The following is an 8,365-nucleotide window of genomic DNA, read 5'->3' on the forward strand; positions in this document are numbered from 1 at the left end:
ATGTAGATCATAATAACTAACATTTGTTAAGCACTTACTGTTGATTGATCCCTAGGCTTTTTGTCTTTTAATCCTCCCAATAACCCATGGAAATGTGCTACCTGCACTTTGTAGGGGAAGGAAATTGGAGTTTGGTGAGGTGGAGTGGTAGACCAGAATCTGGACACAGGGGAGCCAGTCTCAGGAGCTCTCTCCTCTATAATGCCTTCCAGGAAGCAAACCTGGTTCTTTGGCAGTTGGAATGAGAGACCTCACATCTATTTCCAGCACCTCCCCCACAATTGGTCTTTCTAACACAGGTAACAGTGAAGTTACTCTAAACACCGAAATTACCAACATGGATCCAGTCCATCTTTTCCTAATTAGGTTGGCATGAACATTTCTCTGCTTTCATCTTTCAAAGCCCTCCCTTTTACAAACCCACCATTCAGTTTGTATGTCCTCTCCGGCAAGTCTGCCAGTGACACTTTGCAGTCATCTATAAAATAAACTTTTAGTCCCAGCTCCATCTCCACAAGCAAATGACTCACTCAGATTCCATCATCGAAAGGTGGGGAATGTAAATGTGATGCTTTGAAATGTCTCCTTTGGGTTCAGGGAATGTACATGGTAGGGGCTAATTGTCAGGAAATTTAATTGTTACTCTGTGTATCGAGCTTCCCTTGTGTGCTGGGGCACACCATAGGTGCTAATAGTGAGAAAATTTGACTGTAGCTCTGCTGTGCTCTCTTCATTAAGCTAATGGAACATTTTCCTTTCATTTTCTCCCCAGGGTGGCTGTAGGAGTGCAACCTTATAATTGTTGCTCTTACTGTAATTGGAGGTAGTAGGAGTATATATAATCTTATTGTCTTTCCTATGTGGTGGTAGTTTATTTATGACCTATTGATAATTCCCAGCCGGCAGTAGAAAAACTCAGTGAGTATTACATTAGCATTCCCTACTAGGAGAGCGCCTACCAAACAAAGACTATTATTAACCAGGAAGAACACGTATGAGGGATGGCCCATCATACCAAATATAAACTTCATTACTGCAAAGATTGACCCTTCTGGGTATCATGGGTGATTATTTGTTTCGCTAAAATTAATAAAGCCATCGTCTCTATCTTTCTTTAGATGTATGAATATAGTTTCATGAATCTTTTTGGGAGGCTCTCAAGGCTACTGCATATCTTCAAAGTGATAGGAGTTTTATTTGGCCATTGAGGTCCTTGGAGTGTAATGGGCCATGCAAAAAACATAAGTATTTAGCATCTACCACCCTGATTCAGGGCACTGGGGTGTGCTGAGTACAGCTTAGGGCCAGCAGGACCCTCCCCAAAGGGCATCCCAGGGGATGACCTGGGAACCTGTTGCCCCAAATACAAATGAGGAGATCTGCCGAGGCACAAACATCTGTGTTGTCAAATCTTGGCCTCCTACAACATATTTTGATGAAATAACCTTTTAATTTTTACAAGATGTAACATTTTTTAGGACACTGAGTATTCTCTGGATATTGTCCACAACCTATGTGTTCCATTTGGCTTTCATTAGAGTCACTGAAGAGAACTAGCATGTTAACTATTTTGCTGTTTAAAGTGGTTCCATTCAGGGGCGCCTGGGTGGCGCAGTCGGTTAAGCGTCCGACTTCAGCCAGGTCACGATCTCGCGGTCCGGGAGTTCGAGCCCCGCGTCGGGCTCTGGGCTGATGGCTCGGAGCCTGGAGCCTGTTTCCGATTCTATGTCTCCCTCTCTCTCTGCCCCTCCCCTGTTCATGCTCTGTCTCTCTCTGTCCCAAAAATAAATAAAAAACGTTGAAAAAAAAATTAAAAAATAAATAAATAAATAAAATGGTTCCATTCAAGGATTGCCCTTTACTTCTGAACAGAAAGTATCTTCTAAGGTCAGTACACAGAGCTCATAAATATAAACAAATTAGGTTGGCATCCATGAGAACATAGAATTATGTATTCCACCCCCCACTAGATTATTGAATATCAAAGAATTCAGTAGTGGACTGAATGCATAGTCAAATATCTAAATTGTTAAAACTTAAAATTTGAAAATTGGCATTTGGTCAAGTAGCTATTATGTGGCAAGCACAACACTACAAATCTCCACAGATATTATTTCATTTTATACTCCTGTAGTAGGGCAGAATAATGGCCTCCAAACATGTCTATGTCCTAACCCCTGAAACCCCTGAAAGGCTCTTACCTTCTATGGAAAAAAGAGGCCTTGCAGGTGTAATTAAGGTAAGGATAAGATATTGGAAAATTAACCTGGATTATCTGGGTGGACCAATATAATCACAAGGGTCATTATAAGAGGGAAGAAAGCGGGTCAGAGTCAGAAAAGAAAATGTGACACCAAAGCAGGAGTTGGAGTGATGTGGCCAGGAGCCAAGGAATGTGGGCAGCCTCTGGAGGGTAAAAAAGGCAAGAAAATGGTTTATCCCTCTAGAGACTCTGGAAAGAATGCAGTCCTGTCAGCCCATTTAGGACTTCTGACCACCAGAATGGTAAACGAGAAGGCTGTGTCATTTTAAGCCACTAAATCTGTGGTAATTTGTTATAGCAGCAACAGGGCACTATATAACTCTCCACAATTTTATAAAACAGGCCTATCTCCATTTTGCAGATGGAGGAAATGATATTCCAGGGACTCAAGTGGTTTAACTCACCCTGCTTCCTCTCCCAGTGCCTGGAGTGTAGCTATTTTTGAGCCTACCTGTGTTTTCTCTTCAAGTAGTTGGGTCCTCCCAAGGTTCCGAAAAAGCTGCAAGACGCATGAGGTAGGTAATTCGCTAGCTGCACATCCACACTTTTGTCTTCAACATAAGGTTAGATGACTTTCTAATGAGCTTAGCTGAGTTTTTTCTTTTCTAAAAAGTTGGCCGTTTTTGTGAAGATTAATTCAGCATTTCTGAAACCGGAGCTTCCTGTATTGCTCTCTCTTTTGGCAAACGTGTTCCTTTGTCTCACCATTTAAGTTTAGATTCAAAAACTAGACCAGGAGGGAATAAACAGTCTGTGAGCGGAAGGGGTTTAATGTGTTTCTCAGTTTGCAATAGTAACTTCAGTCAGGTAGGGTCTTAGGGAAAGATGTCCTATTCCAGTTTTAACTTCAAAGCCCACAGAAATGGAGAGCATGCTTTTGGAGAGTTAATGGTCATTTTCCATGTCCTTAGTATTGTGGCTCCCTGGGTTCTGCAGCAAGTCTAGATATAAAGGTCTGAGCCTTTAGGTTTGTTCTGGTTTTAAGCACATTTGGTTCTGTAGTAGATATGTGTTCATTACCCATCTCCCCTAGCTTGGGGGAATATTCTTCCCCTTTCTGTGTCGTATGATGAGTGAGGGCAACCTAGCCATCCCCTTGTGACCTAGGCTTGGCCAATCAGAATACAGTATGTTATATCCTGACTACAGTGATTGGTTCAGGGATCAAGAAGGATGGTGCAGAGGTTTATATGTAACCTTAAATATTTTCTTCATGTATATATAAGCAAATATAAAAATACATCCCTATTTTCTCTATTTTAACACAGGAAGTATATTAGACATACTGTTCTCCAATGTGCTTTTTTCACCTAACAACGTATCTTGTCAATCTCTTCCTATCAATAGATAAGAGAACTTCATCCCTTATGCAGCTAGATAGTATTACGGGATCCATTTTGATCAGAAGGACCTTGGAAAACCAGGTTGATTTTGAGGAGTTGGGTCAACTCTGTATGAGAAAGGAGTGGTAGAAGGTTATAACTGGATCCCATCCCTTCTTCTACCTGGCAGAGAACCAGTACCTGATTCTCTTACAGAGCTAGGAGAAAGAGGGTCCCTGGACTGGGAGGTGCTAGAAACAAGTTAATGGTGTTGACCTTATTTTGAAAGGATGAAGTTAAATAACGTATACATGCTAAATGTTGAAACTACTGCCAGCATGCCTCCCAACTTGGCTTCTAGACAGCAGACAGTTACTTTTATACCACTCAGGGAGGAATGAAAAAGGTTCTTCTTCAGAAACCTGACCCCACCAGGAAAGATGACCTAGAAATACTGCTGTGGGCTGGGAGTTCTCATCAACAGCCTGATCACTCTAGAGTGAGACCTTAGTCATCAAGCCTCCCAGCTAACCAGAGAACTTTCACTGAGCTTTTAAGTAATCTACTCTTAATTATCATCAAGCAGTTAAGAATTCTTAGATATCTGAGGGAAACTTCCAAAATAAAAGATACAGTCCACAATGAACCAAAAGCAAAAAATAAGTTAAGTTGCTGCTTGGAGGAAACAAAGACTACAGGGGGAGCTGAAAACTTTTTTAAAAAGCTATCATCAAAATCTTCAGAGAAATAAAAGATGATACTGCATCCATGAAACATGTTCTATTAAAAAGGAACATTCAGAAAAATGTAGAAGAAAAGAATTATTGGAAATTTAAGAAAAGAGAAATTCAGTAAATGGATTGGAAGAGAAATTGAGAAAGTCTTCCTGAAATCAGATTAAAAGGCAAATAGAAAATATAAAAGCAGGCTTAAGAAAATTAGAGAAATACAGAATGTCCCTAAATATGGGTTTGTCTGATGTTTATTTTCATGGCTAGACTGGGGATATGGGCATTTGTGAAGAAGAGCATGGAGGTGAAGTGTCATTCTTGTCACATCACGTCCGGGGTACACGCTATCAATGTTACATCACTGATGCTGTTAACCAGGATGACCTGGCCCAGATAGCATTTCCCACATTTATCCATGTAAAGTTACTTATTATTTCTCCTTCCCCTACTCTACTCTTCAGAAGCAAGTCACTAAGCATAGCCCACGCTCAGGGGTGAAGAACTGAGACAGGTGGTGAGTATCTACTTAAATCGTTTAGAATTATACCCTTCTCCTTTATTTATTTTTTATTTGTTCAATTGTATATTCTTGGTTATTAATTTTATAATTTGGATTATAATCCGATACTACCTTATTTATTTTGTTGCCTAAATTTTTCCAGGTTTGTCCACTGGTGATCTGTTAGGTTGGCTCCTGTTCCCCTTTGATATGCCTCATTTTCTGTTTGTTTTTTGAGTACTTCTCTACTCTCTGGCATTACAGGATCCTCCGAGTTCATCTGGAATATTTTCTCCCTCAGCTCTATAATCAGTCATTTTCCCAAGGAGTCTGGTTCCTTTTATTAGAGAATATCATATGCCCCTAATTTATTGCTGTGATTCTTTTTTTTCTTTTTCTTTTAGGACTCTACCCCCTGTCAATTTAAGAGCTATTGGGAATATCAGGGAAAGAGCAAGATTTTGACAAGTTTCCTCAGGATTAAGGTAGACTTTATTTTAACACCTCACTCTAGCTCCTTGCAAGACAGAGGCTATATTAATTGTCACTTATCCTAAAAGAACAGTATTAGAAATTGGAATTTTCATCCTTAACCTTATACCCTCAGAAATATTATTTAACCAGCATTTTACAATTCATCCAAAGAATGCTAAACAGGTATTCCAAGAACTAGATTCCATGATATTAAGTATTTTAAGAGCAGGAATCCCATCAATACATAGGATAGTTAACTTCTTAGTCTTTGCATTTTTATTAGGAATATCTAACAGATTTTATAAATCCCATACTCCGAGTCATTCAGTGTGTGCACAGCTAGTGTCATTTTTTTTTTTTACTTAAGAAAAGAAAAAGATGTTTTCACTCTATACATAAAATGAATAACCAACACTAGAATTAAAAAATTACTTTAGAAAGAGGCAGTTCAATTAATCTGAAATCTATACTATATAAATGTGAATTCAAAGTTAATTGTATTCTTTTTCCAAAAAGCTACATTTGCACTTACAGATATAAGGCTCAACTCAACTGTGTGTGTCAAATGACTTAATCTGGTTATTGGGTTTATGGAGGGATTTAAACATTTTAGTGAAAGGAGACAAATACAACATTCTTTTGTTTAAATTAAGTTTTGTAATTCAAAGGATTTGTTCATTTGGGCCTTCAAGTTCCTTCTTTCAACACGAGAGAGTCTTGAAGGTAGAATCATTGCTTGAAAGGCTTTTGCTTTTGCATCTAACTTTTACTTTGAAACTAACCAAAAAGAAACTAAGTGTATCAGAAGCATACCTAATCTCCTGGAAGTCAGCATTGCATCAAGTGTATTAAAATTAAAAACTACTCTTTTTTTTCTCCTCCTTAAATAGGCATCTGGTAATAAAAGGCCAATCAGCTGGGTTAGGATAAAACAGACAGTGTTTTTCCTTCACTAGTTCATTTGGAAAAGTCGCTTTGCTAATTGAGAAAATTTTAATGAATTTTACTTGCATTAAAATAAAGGTGATTGCTTCATGGCAACAATGTACTCATTTGAGAAAGTCATTACATTTATGTATTGTGTTTTCAAGTAAATACTTTTGCCAAAATGTATTAGCAAGGAATATAATATTATGGTTCATGGTTCTTGTAGTATCTGAAAAGAATAATTGTATAACCAATCAATGAAAACAAAGTAAATGTTCCTCTTGGGTTTGTACAATAAAAATGGAATTAAAATTACTCAGGCTCAAAAATGCAAATATAATGCATCTCTACAGCAGAAAAATAAAAATTTTAAGAAAGAACTTTGTCTCTTAAGGCCAGTATTTCAATTCCTCTTAAAGGCTTCATTTGATTCCAGAACTGATCGCTTCAAAATTCAGTTCCATGCATTTTTAGAAAGTAATCAAATATTTCACTGCTTTTAAAACAAAATTATCATTCATTCTCCTGAACAAGCTCACTGATATTCAGAACACATTCTGGGGAAAATTAATGCTAATCAGCAACCAAAATAGCACTTTCATGTATTAGACAGTAACATAAGATTAAATTCACATTAAACTCAAGAGCAAATAACCCATATCAATTTAAATAGATTAAATCCTGGGAAAGGGCAAAGGTGAGAAATGATCTGAAGGGATAACCAAATTGTACTGAGAACAATAGGCCTTGTATTAGACAACAGCAACCCCTACCGGAAGCCTGAGGCTGCCTGGACAGGCGTTCTTGGAGGGGGGGGGGGGGCACGGGAAGGAAGCTGAGAGGATGCTCAGACCTCCACCTGGCAGATGGAGGCATCATCAGTCTCAGAATCACTTCTTCTCTATTGTGTAATCATAAACCTTAGGTATATCACCTAAAATTTTTATTATTTCTCAACTACAGTTCAGAAGGAAATTGATTCTGAAGGTTTTATTAGTAAACATTTAGAGTGCCTTTTTTTTAAAGAAAGCTCAAATTCTGTGATAAATACTTGATATGAGAAAGCAATATAAAAGCAATATCTGTTCATGCAGTGATTTTAATTAGGCTTCCTTAGAATTTCCCCCACAGTGCTCAAAATTATTCCTGTCCTTAGTAGAGAATATTTCATAGGGTGCCTTGTTCTAATAATACTTCAACAAGCATGCATGGTGGCTATACTTAATACATCTTTATACAAATACATATGTACACACATATAGCATATATATATATATATATACACACACATACAGTATGTATATACACATGCGTATATATACATATGTACACACAGCACATATTATGTACAAATATACATGTATATATCACACATGTATACAAATACATATGTACACACAGTATGTGTTTACACACACACACACACACACACACACACACACACTGTGTGCAGTCTATGGTTCAAAGTGGACCCTTGAGAAGCCTTGGTGAGATGTCAACCTTTCATCATCAATTTGTCCCTTAGGGTTCAGGTTTACAGCTTTTTTTTCTATGTTATTCTTTGAGTGACTAAACAACGTTAAAGACCACAAGAAATATGAAAACTTCTGAGGAATAGTAAAAGGCAATCATTTGACAAACAGATTAGCCATATATAAAACATCCTCTTTTTAAAATTAACGTAGGGGCATCTGGGTGGCTCAGCTGGTTGAGCATCTGACTTCCGTTCAGGTCCTGATCTCATAGTTTGTGAGTTCCAGCCCTGCATCGGGCTCTGTGCTGACAGCTTAGAGCCTGGAGCCTGCTTTGGATTCTGTGTCTCCTCTCTCTCTCTCTCTGCCCCTCCCCCACTGATGCTCGCACGCATTCTCTATCTCTCTCAAAAGTAAATAAACATTAAAAATTTTTTAAAAAATAAAATAAAATTAATGTAAAATACCCAACAGTATTTTGAATTCAACAATTCATATAAATCAAATATTTTTAAACTGGGTTATGTTCTATAAGTAAAGGACACCTCAGTCAAGCTGATGTGCTAAACATGTTTAAATGCCATGCAATAAGTACAGAAATCAGACAAACTGAAGACAAATCAGGGGAAATCATTTTAGCAAATGGGGGCAGGTACAGAGTGACTAGGGGAGAAAAG

At 37.9% G+C, this 8,365-nt stretch overlaps 1 long non-coding RNA gene across 1 annotated transcript; it reads left to right on the forward strand.

Annotated features, from left to right (window-relative positions):
* The first annotated feature begins 1,836 nt into the window (after nucleotides 1-1,836).
* LOC121031819 (uncharacterized) lies at nucleotides 1,837-6,531 on the forward strand. The gene is made up of 2 exons (XR_005790912.1): nucleotides 1,837-4,830; nucleotides 5,220-6,531. It is a non-coding gene; the product is annotated as an uncharacterized LOC121031819 (long non-coding RNA).
* The last annotated feature ends 1,834 nt before the right edge of the window (nucleotides 6,532-8,365 follow it).

This window comes from Herpailurus yagouaroundi, unplaced genomic scaffold (assembly GCF_014898765.1).
Source record: "Herpailurus yagouaroundi ecotype Mexico unplaced genomic scaffold, PumYag 141, whole genome shotgun sequence".
NCBI lineage: Eukaryota > Metazoa > Chordata > Mammalia > Carnivora > Felidae > Herpailurus > Herpailurus yagouaroundi.